The 22,595-nt window shown below is 40.7% G+C and overlaps 1 protein-coding gene and 2 long non-coding RNA genes across 3 annotated transcripts in view; 1 reads left to right on the top strand and 2 right to left on the bottom strand.

Annotated features, from left to right (window-relative positions):
- LOC143718612 (uncharacterized) overlaps positions 1-22,595 on the bottom strand; it is a 796,762-nt gene that overhangs the window by 543,142 nt on the left and 231,025 nt on the right. The window lies entirely within an intron of this gene.
- LOC143718497 (uncharacterized) lies at positions 4,256-9,823 on the bottom strand. Its single transcript, XR_013196408.1, has 4 exons — positions 9,779-9,823; positions 9,155-9,260; positions 8,649-9,049; positions 4,256-4,664 (listed from the first exon to the last, which is right to left on the bottom strand). It is a non-coding gene; the product is annotated as an uncharacterized LOC143718497 (long non-coding RNA).
- Positions 18,783-21,342, top strand: LOC143718496 (uncharacterized). The gene is made up of 5 exons (XR_013196407.1): positions 18,783-18,857; positions 19,109-19,164; positions 19,411-19,492; positions 20,083-20,149; positions 20,906-21,342. It is a non-coding gene; the product is annotated as an uncharacterized LOC143718496 (long non-coding RNA).

Genomic DNA, 22,595 nt, shown 5'->3' with positions numbered 1-22,595 from the left:
AGAGGGTTAACCCTCTGGGGTCGGCGGTATCGCCGGCGATACCAGCTCACTTTTTTCCTTATCAGTGCAAAAGAGACTCAAATTACTCTGTTGATTTTGATCTTACATATAAGTGCTGTACATCATTAGATCCTACTAAGTGTTTATTTTTTTGTGGGTACTCACAATAAAAACAAAGTGTTGTGCTTTTCGTCAAATAAAGAAAAATAAACATGATGCGCGTTTTGCCTTCTCTTTGTCAGTGAGGTCCATTCTGAAACGCGTCCGAAAAATGAACTGTAACTGTCAATACTTGTCACAGAGATACGAGAGATTTCTCTTTATGAAGCTGAAATTCTCTTCTTTTAAATGAAGTAATTTACTAAAAAAATAAATATTTCCAGTTTATGTAATCCGTTTGAAACCAAGGAGAGGTACAGTTTTTTCGTTCTCCCTTCATTATCTTTAATGAGCTGAGACCGCCACGCCCCAAGAGCTTTTCACATGGTAAATAGGTGATCTATGCATAGCACACGCGGCACGCCCCCCGATCAATGCCATAAAAACACAATTCTTTATCAGATTCACTGATAGTTCATCGCGTTTTGAGGATGGCACGCTACTCCGACAAAGAGGCCCTTCAAATGAGTCTGGACAGCGATGAAGAATTCACCTTTTCTTCCGAGGAAGATTGCGACTTGGACGACGAACGGCTGCATTTTCAAGAACGAATTGATCTCGCCGAGGATAGAAGTTCGGAGTAAGTTGTTTAGTGTTATATAATTCCTTTTCTGATCATATAGAGCTCAAATGAATTTTCAGACTATATTTTGCCTAGTTTTGGCTAGCTTTTGACATAGGAGATATTGCCTGACAATATCCCTAACATTCGTGTACGCTCGTGTAAACTTTTTAAATGTGATATTCTCTAAACATATTTGTATATTAGCCTACATATATTTCACTCAGTTTTGATTAGTTTATGACACTGATTATCATGCTAAATAGCCTACTGCCTTATGTGTAATGCATTTTGTTCGCGAATAACTGCTAGCCCATACGGAAATGTAATATATGTACACATATGAAATATACATATATTAAATATATATCTGCCCATATATAAAACCTATTAGAAAATGGAACAATTTCATATATTGACATATAAAACTAGCCCATATATTTTATGTATGTATAATAGTATTTTATATACATATATAATTACCAATATACATGACATATATGTATTTGTATAAATGTTCAATATACAAACTACAAATATATGCATAGCATATTGCTTACATACATGTGACATATTTATGTCCCTAATATGTTTTGTATATCGTCTTAATATATATTATATATTTAAAATGATATATATATATATTTTTGATACATGTATATGGAATAAATAAATGGCATATATAAAAACATTGTGTTCACATATTTTGAATATGTTATGTTCTTATATTATGTATATTTATTGCAAAATGTTTTGCATTAATGTATGGTGTAAACTAAACAAAAGTGAAAAACATGCTTTCATTAATTTCTTACATAGTTTTAAATATATGTTATGGACTAGGGATGAGCGAGTACAGCATTATCTGTATCTGTATCTGTATCTGTTAACCATATGAATTATCTGTATCTGTATCTGTACTCGGACTGGGCGGGGCCTAACCCGGAAGTGGGCGGGATTTAAGTCAGGTTGTCTTTAAATGGGCGGGGCTTTAACCGGTATGTTATTTTAAGCATGCAATTGATATGGGTTGTTCAGAAATTGTTATTTATTGCTGATTAGAAAACTATTTACTCATTTTTCTGTATCACTGATCATGAGAGAGGGGGGGGGGGGGGGGGGGGGGTGTTTGTGTTTTTGTGAGTGTAGCAGCTTAATTTGTAATATTATTTATAACACAACTACCTTTATTTTATTAATAAAATACAGCAAGAAAGTGTCACTCAGTGCGTGAAGTAAAAAAAAACTGGTTAGAGCCAGCAGATGGTTTAAAAAAAAAAAACTCAGATGACCGGCAGAGAGAGAGAGAGAGATAGTGTGTGTGTGTTGCTAGCTAATTAATTTGTAATATAGTTTTATACCACTACTTCCTTTATTTTTTTAATGAAATCCAGCAAAAAGTGTCAGACACTCAGTGCATGAAGTAAAACAAACGGTAAAAAAAAAAAAAAAAAAACTCCGACTGGCAGAGACGCAACACGAGTCGCATTCTACCAAGCACCACGTCTGAACAAACCCCACGTTTACCAGAACTCTACTGGTTAATAAGTAAGTGTACTACAAACCGAAGTAAAAAACAAACCTGAAGCTGAAGAAACCCTAAACGTTAACGGAAAAAAGACCCGCGAACCTGAGTGACTGAGGGAGAGACAGAGGGAGAGAGTGTTCTGTGTGTGAGTGAGCAGAGCGGGACACAGCAGCACAATAAATCAAATCTGTATGCGTGTAGGGGAGGGGCGTTGTGACTAGTCTATCACAGAACGCAGACACAGTCAGCTACCCAATGAGGATTTTTATTCAATCCGAGCACAGATATTGACTCGTATTACTCGTATTATACTCGTACTCGGCAAAAGTGCTTTATCTGTACCGGATACTCGTTACAGCCGAGTATCCGGCTCAACTCTATTATGGACGTGTACTTACTCAATTGCAATGCAATGCACATGACATGCCTAAACCTGAAATGTTAAACGGTGCAGTTAGCAAAAAAGAATACAGTAAAACAGTTAAAACATTAAAACTTTATTAAAACAGTTTTAATTTAAAAAGAAAAATTGTTAAGCTGAGCAAAATTAGAAAACTACTGAACACGCAACTTTATTATATACTAGTGATGTTCGGTTCTGGAACGAATCGTTCTTTTGAATCGGTTCTTTTTAGTGAACCGGTACACCAAATCGGACTGAATCGTGCGAAACAGTTTTAGCGCATCCACAACTACTCACTTTCAGACACCTCTGACTCGAAATAAACCAATATCCTGGAGTATATGTTACTCCAGTAACTCCAACAGTTCACTGAACTGAGACATGTGCTGAGAGAAGTAATGAGCACGAGCAGCTGATACTGAGCATACACATACTACCGAACGTACAGGTACAGCCGTTCTCAATCACCAGTACAGAACCGAGAACTGTTTCTTTCGGACACATCCGACATACTGAGAACCGATGAGCTGAGCAAGCATGCAATTTTTTCAGAGGGAGGAAATGCACATTTCTTAAGTATTTTGTTGGACACCAATAAGTGTAACATGAAGGGGGTGGATTGGAATCCACTGCTGCTTCAATGTATATGTAATGATTGATTATAATTAAGGTATTAATCAATATTTTTCCTTCAAAATATCAAATGAGTTGAATGACTTCTCTAGAGATTTTACTTTGTTATAAAAGTTACCTGTGTGATCACTGAAATGTTCTTTTCATGTATTCTTTAAAGTCTGTATTTGATATCTGAATGCAGTAACCGTACTTGCTTATTTAACCCAGCTTCCAGAAATGAAATAGGGACTTGTTTTGTGTTTGAGAAAGGTCTTCAATGTGTTAAAACATATAGGGGTCATTGAAGCCAATAGTTTAAGGGGCCATTTCCTTGTTAAAGCCTTACTTTCCAGTTAGACTCAAGTTTAGCTATCCTTGAGAGAAAGAACGCATTATCTCGCATTATCTGTTTTGAGAGGACTCTCCTGTTTATAGTTAGAGCCTGGCCAAATCCAACCTTGGAAAAGCTGTTTGTCGGTGTGTGTGTTAGTCTTCTTGGTTACAGGTTAAGGAACCACTGGCATTATTGGAGATTGACTGAGTTGTTGTTCTGGACATGTTGGCGCCCAGCAACCCAAATCTGAGACCTGGAAGGTCACGACGTGCCTAACTTCAGCTGCATAATCGATGGAGATATGCTTCAGTCTATCTGTATATGTGTGGAAAATTACTGTGTTTATCTATTTCTTAGCCAATGAGAATCATTCAACCTGTAAGCAATGACGTAGCGTAGACCTTGGAGATGGTATAACTGCTGTGATCTTTGTAACTGTAAAACGGGGCGGCCTACGAACTCCTGTGTGAGTCTTGAAGCTGACTTCTGCTGATGAAACTGCAAACTATCTTCAGTAAAACTTTTCTTTAATTTTTTATATTCTCCGACTCCGGGTCTTCATTCTTCATATCTGGTTCTGGGTCTTTGACTGTATACCCCTTACAAACAAAATAAAACATGTTGGAAACATCTTTATCACATAATTACTGTATTTTCACTGTATTATTTTACGATTGGAAACGAATGAATTGTAAAACTAAATTATTATTATACTAAAACATTATTACAGGAACAGCTCATTTAATTTAAGCTGTTAAGTTGATATTTGACGTAAACTCTAAATTATGTGTTAATCAAAACATAACGTATTAAACATACTGGAGACATGCATCGACTTTTTAGTTTTGTCGACTGTACGTACTGTACGCACGCCTCACGTACTCCTACAGCAGTTCTGTGATCACCAATACAGAGCTGAGAACTGTTTCTTTTGTACACGTTCGATACAGAGAACTGATGAGCTGGAGATACTGAGCATGCGTGATAGTACCGTCTCTGAACCGAAAGCGGAGGCGGAACCATTGCAACTCTGCCATTATTATGTTAAGCCCGCCCACCGACTCTATACACTATGTACATTTACATTTACATTTTACATTTAGTCATTTAGCAGACGCTTTTATCCAAAGCGACTTACATTTGAGGATTAAACCAAGCGAGTCATCATGGAGAGGCAAAAACAAAGCAAGAAGTGCTCAGAATACAAAGTTCAAACATTGCTCAGAGTAGCATAAACCAGACAAGCGAAGATTTCAAGAAAAAGTTTTTTTTCTTTTTTTTCTTTTTTTCTATGTTAAGTGCTCACGGAAGAGATGAGTTTTCAGTTGTCTTTTGAATGCTGTCAGGGATTCTGCATCCCGGACGAGGGTGGGTAGGTCATTCCACCAGCATGGAACCGTGAATGAGAATGTTCTGGACAGTGATTTTGTTCCTCGTTGTGAAGGCACCACGAGCCGTCGCTCCTTGGCCGATCGTAGGCTTCTGGTACGGATGTAGACCCGTAGGAGCGAGTGAAAGTAGGAGGGAGCTGAGCCGGTGGACAATCTGTAAGCAAGTGTCAGCGCCTTGAACTTGATTCGAGCAGCAAGTGGTAGCCAATGCAGGGAGATGAACAGCGGAGTGACGTGGGCCCTTTTGGGCTCGTTGAAGACAAGACGAGCAGCAGCATTCTGGATCATTTGTAAGGGTTTAGTTGCACATGATGGAAGACCAGCTAGAAGAGCATTGCAGTAATCAAGCCTAGAAATAACCAGGGCCTGGACAAGAAGTTGTGTTGCATGCTCAGTTAGGAAAGGCCTGATCTTCCTGATGTTGTGCATTGTTAACCTGCATGATCGAGCTGTCTTTGAAATGTGGTCTGTGAAGGTTAGCTGGTCATCAAAGATTACTCCAAGATTTCTGACTGACCTTGATGGGGTGATTGAGGATGAGTCTAGCTGGATAGTGAAGTCGTGCTTTAGAGACGGATTGGCAGGGAGAACGAGAAGCTCAGTCTTTGCCAGATTGAGCTGCAGGTGATGTTCCTTCATCCATGCCGAGATGTCCGCCAGACAGCTAGAGATACGTGCAGCTACTGTGGGATCGTCTGGTTGAAATGAGAGGTAGAGCTGGGTGTCATCAGCATAGCAATGGTAAGAGAAACCATGTGCCTGTATGATGGGTCCCAGTGATGTGGTGTAAATGGAGAAGAGGAGGGGTCCAAGGACTGACCCCTGGGGAACCCCTGTGGTCAGTCGATGTGCTTTGGATACCTCGCCTCTCCATGCGACCCTGAATGACCTACCTGTGAGATAGGACTCAAACCAGTGGAGGGAAGATCCAGTGATGCCCAGTGATGAGAGGGTGGACAGAAGGATCTGATGATTCACAGTGTCGAAGGCAGCAGACAGGTCTAGGAGAATGAGAACTGATGATTTGGAAGCAGCTTTGGCGATCCGCAGGGCTTCTGTGACTGAAAGTAATGCGGTCTCGGTCGAATGTCCTTTCTTGAAGCCAGATTGGTTAACATCCAGCTGGTTATTCAGAGACAGGAAAGATGATACTTGGTTGAAAGCAACTCGTTCAAGTGTTTTTGCAATGAAAGGTAGGAGAGAGACAGGTCTGTAATTCTCTAGAAGTGATGTGTTTAATGTTGTTTTTTTAAGCAGTGGGGTTACCCGAGCCTGCTTAAATGCTGTAGGAAAAATGCCAGTATGGAGGGATGAGTTGATGATGTGTGTGAGTGCTGGTAGAAGTGTGGGAGAGATGGCTTGAAGAAGGTGTGAGGGGATGGGGTCTAGAGGGCAGGTGGTAGGATGACTGGAGAGGAGAAGTTTAGATACTTCTTCCTCGGTTAGAGGAGAGAAGGAGGAGAGAAGGTTATTGGCTGTGGGAGAGGTTGGACTAGGTTCCTGTGTGTGTGGAGGAGAGAACTGACTGCTAATGGTTGTTGTTTTGTTAGTGAAGAAGTTATAAAAATCATTAGCAGTTAGCGAGGAGGTGGGTGGTGGTGGAGGTGGACAGAGGAGAGAGTTGAATGTCTTGAAAAGTGTTCGTGTGTTAGAGGCGGTGTTGATCTTGTTATGGAAATATGAAGATTTTGTGGCGTGAACATCAGCAGAAAAGGAAGAGAGCAGAGATTGGTACATACTCAGGTCAGATGTATCTTTTGATTTGCGCCATTTCCTCTCCATTGCCCTGAGTTTAGTCCGGTGTTCCCGAAGAACCTCAGATAACCAGGGGTTAGAGAGGGTAGCGCGTGCTGGCCTGGAGGAGAGAGGGCAGATAGTGTCTAAAGAAGAAGTTAAAGTGGAGCATAAAGTATCCGTTGCGGTATTCACATCTAGAGATGAGAATTGTGAGGGTGAGGGAAGAGAAGATGACACAGCAGAGGAAAGACGGGAGGGAGAAAGTGAGCGCAGGTTTCGTCTGAAGGTAACTGGTAGGGGAGTTGGTGGAGTGTGGATAGTGAGTTGTAGATTGAAAGTAATGAGGAAATGATCTGAAACATGGAGAGGTTTCACCAAAATGTTGTCTGTGATGCAGTTGCGTGTGTAGACCAGGTCCAGTTGGTTGCCTGACTTGTGAGTATCTGTGGTGATGAGCCGATTGAGATCGAATGAGGCTAGGAGAGAGATGAAATCTGTAGCATACGGCTTCTCTAGATGAATGTTGAAATCGCCAAAGACTACAAGTGGAGTGCCGTCCTCAGGGAAAGAGGACAGCAGCACATCCAGCTCCTCAACAAAGCTTCCCAGTTGACCTGGGGGGCGATAAATGACTACCTCGATCTTAAAGGGAGTTGTAAGTGTAATAGCGTGATATTCAAATGAGTTGTTATTGCATAGAGAAGAGAGAGTTGAGTATTTCCAATTGTTAGAAATGAGAATACCAGTCCCCCCACCCCTACCAGACTGGCGAGGGGTGTGAGAGAAAGAGAAGTTGTTAGAGAGAGCAGCAGGGGTTGCTGAGTCTTCTGGACGGATCCAGGTCTCAGTCAAGCCCAAGATATTAAGAGTTGAAAGAGATGCAAAGGCAGGAATGAAGTCAGCTTTATTGACTGCTGACTGACAATTCCATAGACCCATAGAAAGAGAGAGATGTGTGTGTGTGGATGAGAGAACGGGACGCAGATTAGCAGTATTGCGCTGCCTTCTGTGCGTGATGAGAGTGTGTTGTCGAGAGACAACAGGAATGTATTGAAAGCACATGTTGATTAAGTGAAATAGAGTACAAGTAGGAAAGGAAAGGGAGAAGAAGATACTTAAGTGCGTAGCTGGTGTCCTTGCTCGGTGCAGTCGCACAGGTAGAGTCGATGGTCTTTACCCGAGTCGGTCTTCACACGAGAAGGCTGAACGCTTCCGCTGGCGCTTCCGCGACAGCGCGCGCACTACATAGATATAATGCGTACTAACGCCTGAGGGAGGACAGCTGTTTCTGCCCAGCAATTAACACAGCAAACGCAAATCACCCGAATAATGGGAGGAATCGAAACTAGCTGTTGGACAGCGCTCACTTAAGTGCTATACAATTTAAACTGCAATACTATTCAGAGCGGCTGTTATATAAAGTGGGAATGCGTCTAATTAAAATACAAATTTGTGAGAAGGCAAAACAAGAAAATAACCAGAGAATCGAAAAACAACCTTACCTGCTGGTAGATTCTACACTGAAACAACAGGAGAACTGGATATTCAGAAAAACGACTTGCGCGCTCTTGTCTTGTTCACGGACTGACCGCTTGTCCTGGCCTTGTTCTGGATCTCTTCGACTTTATATCTGTTTTACAGTTGCTGTTTCTGCCCAGCAATTAACACAGCAAAGGCAAATCACCCGAATAATGGGAGGAATCGAAACTAGCTGTTGGACAGCGCTCACTTAAGTGCTATACAATTTAAACTGCAATACTATTCAGAGCGGCTGTTATATAAAGTGGGAACGCGTCTAATTAAAATACAAATTTGTGAGAAGGCAAAACAAGAAAATAACCAGAGAATCGAAAACAACCTTACCTTCTGGTAGATACTACACTGAAACAACAGGAGAACTGGATATTCAGAAAAACGACTTGCCCACTATGTGATTGGCCTGACTAGATTTTGATTTCTAGGCTAATTAATGCCTTTGTCTGAATTTATTTTTATCCGCCGGGATGATAGAATTGACGTCATTACTTGAGGACGTAAAAGAACTGGTGAACCGTTTTTTTTTTAACCGGTTCATTGAAACAAACTGTCCAAAAGAACAGATTCGCGGAAAATAACCGGACTTCCCATCACTATTATATACAAATACAATATTACAACAAAACATAAAACAAACCCAGAAAAGGAAAATCCACCAACAGGTATATGATACCGCCTGTTTATTTTTTAAGTTTGTTGAGACTTTTTAGATGTCCGCAGCTCAGAGACCTTTTGAATAATAGCTATCCCTAGTTGGTTCCAGGAAATTTCTGGATCACTGCATCTGTAAAAAAGACAAATTGATTTATTGGCATTTTAATTTGTTTTTAATAAGCCTTTACTGTCGTAACTTGCTGTACTACAGTAGTGGTTTGGAAAAACAGCATACTCAGTTTCCTGTAGGCTGGAAGGTGATGCCAGTTGTTCCTGTGTGCTCTGCTCCTTCAAGACATTTCCCCAGCTTGCCCATATTGTACTAAGGAGTTTTGGCATTTCTAGGAAGCAAAACAGTAAAACAAATAATATTAGATTTTCAGTATCAGTATTTTCAATTTCTTTCGCAGAAAAGGAAAATCAGCTTGCCCAAAACAGTAAGCTCAGAAATAATAGCAAAGTGGATTAGCTGATGGCATTAAAACAGATAAACAGATATAGACTTGTATATAAGGTTTACCATAAGTAAAAACAGGCAAAGCAACATACACAATTCTGACAGACTGCGTGTACTTGGCTGTGAAAAATGACTAATCCTGTCAAGATCTAGTGAAAGTTGTAGATTATTAGGTACTCCTAACTTTGGATGATTCATTTTAAGTATTTAAAGTATTTAATTTCTAAATTTAGTAATTAATTTGTAAAGTTATAAGTAATAATGATTTTGTTTTATTTTATCCTGAAGCAACAACTTTAGTGGGCAGCCAATATTTTTTTTACATTTGCAATGCAGATGCTAGTTTTAGGTCTACAAAAGTTCTACAAAAGTTAGGTCGGGACAAAAAAATTATCTTGTGACCTTTTGGGGCTAGATGGTTCATCATTACTGGTCTCCTCTTCAACAAGACTCGGGTTTGGCTTGCATTTTCTTTTGCTCAGAAGATGCTGGACTGATGTTGTGTCCTCATCAGTTTTTCTAAGGTGGACTGTCTCTCTGTGGGGGAAAAAAGGGGAATACAAAATGTAGAATCTAAAACAAAAGATACAACTAGGGCTATGACAATGACAACAACATAGGCTGACCACATGTACCCACAAAATTATTGATATCATGATGACAGTGTTCAAAATATTAGCACACATACTGACATGGATTTAATATCCTGCAAGTTTACATTGGCATACATTTGAGATATTATTACTGAGGTATTTTTTTCTCCAATACATGTGTCTGACAGCTGAAATCTTACTTTAAGACATTATTCTCTAATAAAAAACATTTAAATATCTTAGAATGATGCACGTTGACGTTAATCTGGGCCTACTCCTAGCTCGTAAACATGACCATGAAAATGAGAACATGAAAATGCAACGCACACAATAAAGCAGTATTAATAGTAACGTTAACGATCAAAAAAAAAACCTTATCAGTTAAACACTGAATATCTGCTCAATTATCCGATCTGTACTAGCTCTCCACTCAATTAAAAATAGCCTACAGATCTGTCATCACGTCTAAGAAATCATTAATATTGAAGTTTTTTTTATGTGTGATGTTGGAACAAAACTCCAACTTTAATTATCAGTTTCTTCTTTCCACTCGACAAGGGCGAACATTCTTCATCCGTTTGTCTCTGAATGCGCGTAATTTGGCGGTCTTTTGATTGCGTTTGAATTTTGGCGCGCCTAATAAGGCATTAGGCAATGACGTATGGTATTGGAGTGGAACGCATTTTTTTTACAGTCTATAGGTCCTTTCACACTGGACACTGGAATAATTTGCGCGATGGTTTTATTTTTTGATCAGCTGTTTGTGTAATGAGTGCTTCCACACCGAACGCGAATCTGCTGCGGCGAAAAAACGACTTTTATTTTTTTCGCTTCGATGTCGATTTTTTTTTACTTTTGCGGCGACAGAATAGGCTTTAGCCAATCACATATGGGAAACAAAGGTGACGTCACAGCAACAATGACGGATCTTCTGATTGCGTGTGTGTCAACAAACCCCGTTTTGTTTGACAAAATGAAGAAAAACTATAAGGACAACGAACTGATAGATAATGTGTGGCGTAGCATTGCCAACCAACTCGGTTATCACGACTGTGAGTATGTTGTGTGATAGTTTTAGTCGTTGTTATAGTCCTGTGCTGTGTAGGCTAGCAGGCTAAACTATATTTGGGATAGAAAGCTAACACTGTTATCGTCAAAGATTGAGACAGAGACCGTGTTTACTTTGAAAATGTAACAAAATGTAGTGAGACTATTTAGGGCTGCTTTTAGTATACTATACTGTGTGATATCTACAGTTTTTTCTAGTCGAATGATTTTAACTTGTTACTTCGTGTTTACATGTAATGTGTATTGATACAAAACGTACTGTTTAGTTGAAGACGCAAAAAAACTGTGGAAAAACCTCAGGGACAGTTATTCAGATTTATAAGCTTTTTTCTTTTTTTAAAGTTCTCTGAAATACAGTGATGAAGTTGAAAAATAATACAGCGTTTGTATAATGAGGTGGCACAGGAAAGTTTACAGAATGCTTTTGAACAGGGTCTGCAGCAATCTTGAGGAGGAGGAGCAGGCGGTAGATGATGCAGGTCAGGGCACAACTGAGAGCGAGGGAGAGCCTTTCTGTCCACCTCCTCAGAAAAGGAAGTCTAATGGTGCGTTCACACCGGACGCGAATAGCGCGTCAGGCGCGAGTGATTTCAATGTTAAGTCAATGCAAAGACGCGTTACGCGAGTAAAAAATTCCTGCGGCGCGAATGAGGCGTAGAGCGCGGCGCGGTAGACGCGAATTCGCCTCATTCGCGCGTCAAGTTCGCGCGAATGGCGCGAATTAAGCGGCTGGCGCGTTAAGCACGTTACGCGCGAATGATTTAGTTAGTACTATTTGTGCATTCACGCGTTTGACGCGAATACGCGTCTGCCGCCCGAGTTGAAAAATCTGAACTTCTGCATCAATTGCGTCGCGTTAACCAATCCGGAGCCTAGCTGCATGCTGCTGTCATGTGGTGAAGTATCTGGAGGCTTCAATAAATTATTTTGTAATATGACTGGTTCTAATGCACAACAAAGCAAATATTTTATCACATAAAACTTGATTTCAATATATGAGACATATTCATTTTGTATTGAATGCTATTTATTCCATATCTAGATATATGAAATATTATTAATGTAAAGACAACCAACATACTGCATAAGTTCGTGTCTGGACAGTGTTGTTCGAGAGAGAGAGAAAAAACACAGGACAGATTAATCACTTTTGGAGGCTGGCTCCATTTATCATCAAAACAAAAATAAATGACAGATTAGGTGGATGAGGGCGAGGGTGCTCCTCGCTCCGATGCGGGACAACAGGTCATCAAGCTGGGCGCGGGACAGGCGGAAGTACCGCTGAAAGCCGCCGTCATCCAGGCGCAGCTCCTGGAGCGAGCGAATGGTGAAACTCGCCACACTGGGTTCGCCTTCGAAGGGTCTGATGGACACAAATACGGCGACGATGACCTCTACACCGCCGTTCTGCTCTCCAGAGCAAATACAGAGGGGTGACTCTGCGATGAATGCTCGATCAACATAAAAAAGATGGCCGCCAACGGGTTTCGATTCTGACGCGCGTGACGCGCGTAAATTTCGCTTCAAACTTTTGTTTTTACGCGCGTCAGTTTCACTCTTGACACGCGAATTAACACAAAGTGGTCAAGCATCAAACTAGACGCGGTAGACGCGAATTTGACGCGCTATTCGCGTCCGGTGTGAACGCACAGTAATGGTGCGTTCACATCGGACGCGAATAGCGCGTCAGGCGCGAGTGATTTCAATGTTAAGCCAATGCAAAGACGCGTTACGCACGTAAAAAATTCCTGCGGCGCGAATGAGGCGTAGAGCGCGGCGCGGTAGACGCGAATTCGCCTCATTCGCGGGTCAAGTTTGCGCGAATGGCGCAAATTAAGCGTCTGGCGCGTTAAGCGCGAATGATTTAGTTAGTGCTATTTGTGCATTCACGCGTTTGACGCGAATTCGCGTCTGCCGCCCGAGTTGAAAAATCTGAACTTCTGCGTCAATTCGCGCCGCGTTAACCAATCCGGAGCCTAGCTGCATGCTGCTGTCACGTGGTGAAGTATCTGGAGGCTTCAATAAATTATTTTGTAATGTGACTGGTTCTAATGCACAACAAAGCAAATATTTTATCACATAAAACTTGATTTCAATATATGAGACATATTCATTTTGTATTGAATGCTATTTATTCCATATCTAGATATATGAAATATTATTAATGTAAAGACAACCAACATACTGCATAAGTTCGTGTCTGGACAGTCTTGTTCGAGAGAGAGAGAAAAATCACAGGACAGATTAATCACTTTTGGAGGCTGGCTCCATTTATCATCAAAACAAAATAAATAAATGACAGATTAGGTGGATGGGGGCGAGGGTGCTCCTCGCTCCGATGCGGGACAACAGGTCATCAAGCTGGGCGGAAGTACCGCGGACGCCGCCGTCATCCAGGCGCAGCTCCTGGAGCGAGCCAATGGTGAAACTCGCCACACTGGGTTCGCCTTCGAAGGGTCTGATGGACACAAATACGGCGACGATTACCCCTACGCCGCCGTTCTGCTCTCCAGAGCAAATACAGAGGGGTGAATCTCCGATGAATGCTCGATCAACATAAAAAAGATGGCCGCCAACGGGTTTCGATTCTGACGCGCGTGACGCGCGTAAATTTCGCTTCAAACTTTTGTTTTTACGCGCGTCAGTTTCACTCTTGACACGCGAATTAACACAAAGTGGTCAAGCGTCAAACTAGACGCGGTAGACGCGAATTTGACGCGCTATTCGCGTCCGGTGTGAACGCACAGTAATGCTGCGTTCACACCGGACGCGAATAGCGCGTCAGGCGCGAGTGATTTCAATGTTAAGTCAATGCAAAGACGCGTTACGCGTGTAAAAAAATCCTGCGGCGCGAATGAGGCGTGGAGCGCGGCGCGGTAGACGCGAATACGCCTCGTTCGCGCGAATGGCGCGAATTGAGCGTCTGGCGCGTTACGCGCGAATGGTGCATCTTGTGCATTCACGCGTTTGACGCGAATTCGCGTCTGCCGCCCGAGTTGAAAAATCTGAACTTCTGCGTCAATTCGCGCCGCGTTAACCAATCAGGAGCCAGCTTGCTGCTGTCACGTGGTGAAGTAAATATTTTATCACATAAAAACTTGATTTTAATATATGAGACATTAATTTTGTATGGTATTTATTCCATATCTAATCTAGATTATATGAAACATTATTATTATTCTAATGTAAAGAGAACCAACATAGCCTAGTACTTTAGTGCAAGAACATAGTTCGTGTCTGGACAGTGTTGTGTGAGGGAAAAAAATCACAGGACAGTTTAATCACTTTTGTAGTAGCCTAGGCTGGCTCCATTTATCATCAAAACAAAAATAAATGACAGATTAGGTGTGTGAGGGCGAGGGTGATCCTCGCTCCGATGCGTGACAACAGTCATCAAACTGGGCGCGGGACAGGCGGAAGTACCGCTGAAAGCGGCCGTCATCCAGGCGCAGCTCCTGGAGCGAGCAAATGGTGAAACTCGCCACACTGGGTCGAAGGGTCAGGTGGACACAAATACGGCGACAATGACCCCTACGCCGCCATTCTGCTCTCCAGAGCAAATACAGAGCTGTGACTCTCTCGGTGAATGCTCGATCAACATAAAAAAGATGGCCGCCAACGGGTTTCGCTCTTGACGCGCGAATGGATTCAAAGTGGTCAAGCGTATAACTAGACGCGGCAGGCGTGAATTTGACGCGCTATTCGCGTCCAGTGTGTACGCAGCATAAGGACTTTTTTGAGGATTATTTAGCGAGGAAAGAGGCCAGGGAGGACTCGAAAGTCAGGCAGCGAGAGGAGAAAGATGAGACCTATCATTTTTTAATGAGCCTGGCCCCAGCCATGAGAATGCTGCCTTCAGAGCGTCAGTCCTGGCTAAAAATTTAAATGCAGGAAATGGTTCATGGGGTGGAGTTTAGCCTTCCGTCTACGTCAACGTACACTGTCCTATAAGTTTATTTTTTAATATTGTGTTGTCAGTTATTATTATTTTGTGTCCTTTAAGTTCTGTCTGTTCTTGTTTAGTTACTGTATAGCTACATCCCAACAAATAAATAATAATCAAGACATTGGTGTTTTTTTCACTGGCTTTAAAGGTCTCAAATGATCAAAGTACAAACTATTAACACGTATACAAATACAAGATTTACTTTCATGAAATACATTTACATGAAAAAACGGTGGAGTGTTCCTTTAACAGGCAAACTCAATTTACTTTTTGAACAATACAATTTTATCATGTTATGTTTGCTTTTTCAGGAAAAAAAATGTTTCCCCCTATGGTCAGAAATAAATCAGTCAGGTCATTCAGGGAGACCTCGGTTCACATGAGGAAGCTGCCATGGAACTTGGCCCGCAGGTGAGCTAAAATAATGTCTGAATGTGTCCCGCACACTCAGTGCCTCAGCTGATGCCCTGTTTCCTCAAAGACCTCTAATGTCTCCTAGCCCACTGCCCTTTGGCCATCAGAACTGTCAGACTCTGCACCGTGGTTCCCATTGGCCCTTCGCAGGAAGTTGTGCAGGATGCAAGTTGCTTTTACGATGCTGTCGGCTGTCTCTGGAGCCACTTGCAGACAGCGCTGGTAGACTCTCCAGCACTGGCTGAGAATGCCAAAAGCATTCTCAACTATACGTCGAGATCTGGAGAGCCTGTAGTTGAACACGCGCTTGTCGTCTGGCAGGCGTCTTCCAGGGTAGGGACAGAGAAGGAATGTTCTGCAACAATTACAAATGGTAACGCCGCCGGCTCTGGCGCAGATGGCAGATGAGAAGGCTCCGGAACGTTTAAACTCCCAGTATTTAGGGCCTGTCCCAATAAAGAATTGGAAAATATTCCACCATCGCTGTTGCTGCCTGATGCCCCTACATCCACCACTAGGAAGCGGTAGTCGGCATCAACCAAGGCAAGCAAAACCACAGAAAAGGTTCCCTTATAATTAAAGAACTGGGAGTCAGAATTAGCTGGTGCCTGAATCACAATGTGCTTGCCATCCAAAGCACCGATACAGTTGGGGAAGTTCCATTTTTCAGAGAATCTCAGGGCGGTTGTCTTCCAGAGCTCCTCATTGGGGACTGGCATGTAGGTGTCTTTTAAGGTCTCCCAGAGGATATCACATGTTTGCTTCACAATATTGGACACAGTGGAAATTCCAAGGCGGAAACTGGCAGCTATGGTGGTGAAAGAATCCCCCGTGCTAAGGAATCTGAGGAATATAAATGAGGAGAATTAATTTATTAGAATAATGTACATTTGAGAGTATAAATAAACCATATTTTATCTATAGTAAAAATGTGTTGTTTAGACGTGATTATTAACAATAAAAGGTAAAACTGTTCCTGGGTCTTCTGTGATGCTTTTATTCAGTTAGGCTATATCCTTTCATTGTGTGTTATTATGCTACATTTGTTACCGTCTTTAGCTCTACTAAAACAATTGAACACAACAGTACCTTTTGAATGTTTAATTAAACAATAGGTCTAAATCCATAGGCATACAATTTCCCCACTGTGGGACAAATAAAGGTTTTCTTATCTTAGACAGTAGCCTATTTATAGCCTGGGCTACTCACATTTCCCACATATTGAAACGGGTCATATGAATGGGGTTCTTTTCTGTAAACGAAATGTCCAACGATAACAACCTTTTGAGCTAAAAATGGTTAAAAAAAAAACTACTGTGTCCTCGACTATGGAAAGTGTTGTTTTGCCGTCACATTGTGACTCAACTGAAAACATCGTAATATCAACACTTGAACATGACAATCAGGCCACGTTTACATGCACAACTTTTGTTTCAATCGGACTGGATTCATTCCGATCAATGAATCCGTACTTAGTGTTTACATAAATGTTAAACATGTGTCACAAGCTACAAATATATATATATAAAAAAAAATTAAATACCCAAAACCAGTCATCTGTGGATGAGAGTCTGAAACAAGGACTGGTGGGACGTTGTCCTGCTCCACTTCACAGACACAATGACAGACACAATATATATATATATATATGTGACCAGTCACGGAAACTAGGGACACAAGTCGGTTCTGGGGCATTTTGAGTTATTCATAGATTCTGAGAGTGTAATATCCAAGCTTTCCAACGATGTGTAACATGTGGAAATCTGATAATATTTGGAGAAGTTGTGGCCATTTTAAAGTAGGCACTTAAAAAAGCTCAAAGAGGAGAAAACGAGCTAAAGATTGTGCAGTTCTCACCTGTCTCTGCTGCTGGGGGTGACAATAGGGCTCATTTACATCTCATTTAGATAAGCCATACCCCCTGTAAAGCTCCTCCATGTGCTTTACAGCTTTTTTTACACTTCGAATGAGTGCACTTCTGCCGCACTAGGCGAAAAACAATTGTGCTGCCCCTCTATTTGCAACGTACCAGCAACAACACACAAAGACCAATAATGCCATATAGCCTGCATATAACGCGAAACCAGCAACAACACATAAAGACCAATATGCCATATACATATAACGCAAAACCAGCAACAACACACAAAGACCAATATGCCATATAGCCTGCATATAACGCAAAACCAGCAACAACACACAAAGGCCAATATGCCATATACATACAGTATAACGCAAAACCAGCAACAACACACAAAGACCAATATGCCATATACATATAACGCAAAACCAACAACAACAAACAAAGACCAATAAGCCATAGGCCTACATATAGCGCAAATAGTGCGCAACGCTCGTGTGCCCAAAATGTCAACAATATTAAAGTTTATGTAGGAGGCAAATGCCTGCTGGCATCTTTCTTTAAGCAGTCATTTCTGCAATTTTCCAAATAATCACATTTCACCTCCTCAAATTACTGTTGCAAATCTCTTTACACCACTTTCTTATGTGCGTATACACACACAAATGAAATGTCCGCAAGCACATTATATCATCAGCAGGTTCAGCATCTTAAATAACGACTAAAGAGCAAATGAAGCTTAACTTACATTTCAGAAACACGCACGGCAGGCCTTCATCGCAGCAGCAAAGGTCTTAACTGCATCCTCTATTTCGATTCTCCGTCACATATGAAACAGCCACCCACCGCTGTCAGCGAGCCGAGCCGCCGTATTGAAGCACTGAGGGCGAGCGCGCTGCGCCCATACCTCCGGTTCAGTTTCCCGAGCCCACGAAGTGCGGCGAAAACATTTTCGGTGTAACTGCCAGACGGTTCATCTCGTCTGCGACAATCTTTGCGGCATCCATCTTCATTGAATTTTGATATCAGAGAGAGCTGGCCAGAGCACAGCATAATAAGTAGCCATGTGGTTGACTTGGAGGGCGGGGGCAAAAGCGCCGGGTTATTCAGTATGGAAATACACACAGACAATGACACGCCACGCCCCTACTGCATGCTACAATCTCCGAAAACAAGCCGATTTCAACCTCAAAATGTAAGCTTTTAAATATACCAATACTGCTATCTCAAACATGGAGAGGCTTCTTCGTGATTTCAATTAACAGATTCTCCAAAAAATTGAAAATCACCAATTTTGAAAAAAAACTCTTCTTTCTCATTTTGCTCGAAGGTTGTGCTGCCGACTTGTGTCCCTGGTTTCTGTGACGGGTCACATATATATATATATATATATATATATATATATATATATATTCTGCATTTCACCTCTGTTCTAACTTCCTTGTAATAAACCCTATGTTCTAATGTAAATCCTATTTAACATACTAGCAACATGTTGGTTCTATGACAAATTGCATGTTATGTTCCTAGATCATCATGTTGATGGACTTCTGCACCCCCTGTCCAAGAAAATCTCCACGGCTATGAACCATATGATTAGTAAGCAAAACCTCAAACATAGTGCTCTACTGTTCAAAAGTTTGGGGTCTGTAAGATGTATGCTTTTGAAAGAAGTCTCACATTTTAAAATCATTAACCCCAGGTTTTTTCAGTGAGATTGTCCTTGAGAAGCCTGTAGGATAAATAATAGGCGAAAAATATGATGTTTTAATGGTCATAGTTGTAATTAATTTAACTATTATGATAACAGGATATCACGGTCACTGGTATATTTTATTTTATTTCTCTAGGTCTGTTTTGAATTATGTTGGCCAATGAGACAGACACAAAACTGTCCAACTCAAAGGTATTTATTTATATGTATGTATTTTTTATGATAAATACTGAAATTATTTTTACTAATAAATGCTGACTGTGGTTCAGGGGGTCGACAACTTTAGGCACGCAAGTTATTTTTCACAGATATCTGGCCAGCTTACTCATGGCTCATACTCTTAGCCTTTAAAATGTTTGGATTTATATTCTCAATGCAATATCAGGGGTAAAGATATCATTAGAGTCCTTAAAGTTATGGCTATGCTCTTGTCACCAGTTGAGATATAATCCCTAGCGTTTGGCCCTGTGATTCTTCAGTACGAGATCTTGATGTCATCCACACTCAGTACATGAAGAAGGTGAGTTTCACAATAGCTGTCATTATCACAAATCAAGAGACAGAACACAACTTTCATCCATATGAACTCACTCATATGTAGGGATGGGTATCGAAGCCCGGTATTAAATGGGCCCTGGGGCAAATTAAGGAAGACCGCAGTATCGATAAGCTTGGACGTTATCGGTTCTGCTGACGGTACTGAAGAAATTACACACACTGTTTATTATAGACATTGTCTTGCAAATCTTCATACAACATGTGTTTTTCAGGCTGGTTGTTTGTAATTTTGTAAGTAGGGAGAGGCTGTACCTCTCATGCGTGTGTCCTGTGTACTATAACTTTACAACAGGAGCTTTACAACGAGCTTTGACTTGATTGAAAAGTTTTAGATAGAGCTGTTTTTTTCACTCTCTATTCTCATTATGTTAATGGCAACAGCTCATGATGAAAGTTTTCAAGCATTTATTTACTACTACTAATAATGTTAATATTAAGCAAAGGTATTAACAAGATCTTTAAAAAAAATACATAATTACATGTCTTTATTATAAAATGACTCAACTATGAAATAGTTTTACTGTTATCTGTGTCTTTCCTTTTACTTTACAGCACATCACTGACAGGCTTTCCTATGTGATTGATTCAAGTTTTCTACCATTGTATTTATCCAAATGAGGTTTGTGAATGCATGGAAATTTTATATTTGGCATTAACTGTTAATCTTACATGAAAATGACAAGAAAACGTGACAAGTTCTCTGGACTTCTCACAAAAGGCCATAAAGGAATATTCAGAGGGGCGAGTTGAAATAATTTCTTTTGGGCAATATCATGCCCCAAATATTGTATATTGAGTAGGACTGCACGATATATCGTTTTAGCATCAATATCGCGTTGTGCACAATCACGACAGTCCGTCGCAGGATGTGAGTTGTCATGTATAGGGATTGTAGTTTATCTGTGATCCGTATGGGCCAGTTGTCCCCCGGTTCGGAACGCATGTGATTCGCGGATTAATTGCAAAGTTTAACCATCATAGAGTGAAAGTTTATCATTTGCATGTGTTTTTAAGTCGAGTCAGGCATCAAGGGCAAGAGGACTCACGTGCACACACAGAGCCATGCAGACAGCACGTGAATGCCCAATTCAGTTCTCTTTCTCTTTCTTTTGAGGATAAACGGGTACATGCATGCAAAATTAAGTCAAAATGATTCATTCTTTTCAAATAGACCTAAATAAATAATCTGGTGAAATTGTTTGTATATCGCAATATATATAGAAGAAAAACAAAATATTGTATTTAAGTTTTTCAATATCTTGCGGCCCTAATATTGAGATTATCTTGAATTGAACCTGGAATGATAATTTGTGATACCAGATGAGATGTATGTATGTATGATAGATTTTGAACTGTACTATTTTTTTCATTGCAGGTTTTCTGGGATCCCCAGCGGAAGGCATCAGATGTTGGCCTGGACAGATGTACCTGTACACCACATGACCTCTGCTTTTGCATGGATGGCTGATTACTATCATGTTCTGTGAGGGTATTATTATAGCAAAACTGAGCACCTGTGGCAGTGGAGTCTGTAGGTGTAAAGTCACACATCAGTAAATCAAACTTTTTTCTCTCCCCAAAACAACACAGAAGTTACAGCTTTTCAAATTCTTCATTGGAGGTGCACAAATAAATAAATAAGAAATTTATATGCTCACATTTAAGGCGCGGTCACACAATGACTTTACAACAAAAATATAATTCTTTTAAATCAGCCAAAAGGTCACACCTTCATGTATTGATCTTCTACTGGTCACAAGTTATCATGTAGAGCAAATTCGCAGGCAAGAGTTCACCAGACTTGAACAGGAATGCAGTTTTTCAAAAAGAAGGTTCATTTAAATGTTTATAAACCTGTTTGCATACTGTTTTTTCTGTTTGTGCTTTGTTCTACAGTAAATTAACTGAATGAATCAAATTCTGTGTCTTTAATATGTTGTTGAAAAAGTCTCTAAAATAGTTTTGGGCAAATGAGGACAAATTAAATTAGACCACTGCATGTCCGCCCATATTATATTAATTAAAAACTAAAATGACCAAATGGTTACCAACACGCGACTGTTGATCCACGACGTCGCAGTTACTTACTGACAACGTTACAAAAAAACGAAAAACGAAAGTTTGGTCACCAGATTACGTAACAGTCACGTACTTTTGTTAGCTGGGATTGATGCTGAAAGAGAAGAACCGGAAGAAACAGGCCAGTATATCGACGCGTGGCAGCCAGCATCAAAGAGTATAGAAGTACTTCAGCATTCGGCTTTCTTGATGTGCAAATGGTTGAGAGAGAGGTATATATAAGTAGTATGATATGAAATATGTGGAAATTTATGGTTTTATCATAGTATGATAATTTGTGGGATTGTGAGCCTTTTCCCCAGAGCTGACTAACGTGTTTTGCACGTTTGCTTGCACATTTGTTTTGTTAAAGGAGCTTCATAATTTTGTAAATGCAGTGTTGAAATCTATCTTAAGAATTGAAAGTAAATCAAACATGTAAGAGAAGTGAACAGTGCATCCATATGTTAATTGAGTGTGAATTACATTGTTTTCCTTACAAAGATAACCTACAGGAATCCTGCATTTTTTTTTTTTTTTTTTTGCAGGCTTTTATTTATTTATACATTAACAATATTTGCAGGAGATTTCTACATGTTTTAGAATGAACCCTTCAGTACAACAGAAAACATGCAGGGACATCCAGCACACTTGCAGCACAAGTGGAAAAATCCTGCAGGATATTTTTAAGGGTTAAATACATGGATTTCTATGAGTTTGAGTTAGCACTGCATGCTCGTCCATGTTCATGTTCATTCATCAATTATCAAAGGACGCAGGGAATCTGGTAGTAGCAGCTAGTTAGCAGCGCGCAGTTAATTATTGCTAATCTGTTATGTTTTTTGTCTAATAGGGTAGCCATTCATTGACTGATAGTCCAGACTTTGTTCCCTCCATATTCCCTAATTTTTCCCTGTATTTTCCCTAGGGTGCCACTTAGAGCCCGACCGATATATCGGCAGGCCGATATTATCGGCCGATTTTAGGCATTTTCCTAACTATCGGTA

The sequence above is a fragment of the Siphateles boraxobius genome, unplaced genomic scaffold (genome assembly GCF_051911475.1).
Source record: "Siphateles boraxobius isolate OS27281-9 unplaced genomic scaffold, OSU_SipBor_1 61, whole genome shotgun sequence".
In the NCBI taxonomy this organism is placed as follows: Eukaryota; Metazoa; Chordata; class Actinopteri; order Cypriniformes; family Leuciscidae; genus Siphateles; species Siphateles boraxobius.
The sequence above is the reverse complement of the archived record's forward strand: the minus strand, read 5'-3'. Positions and strand labels throughout refer to the sequence as shown.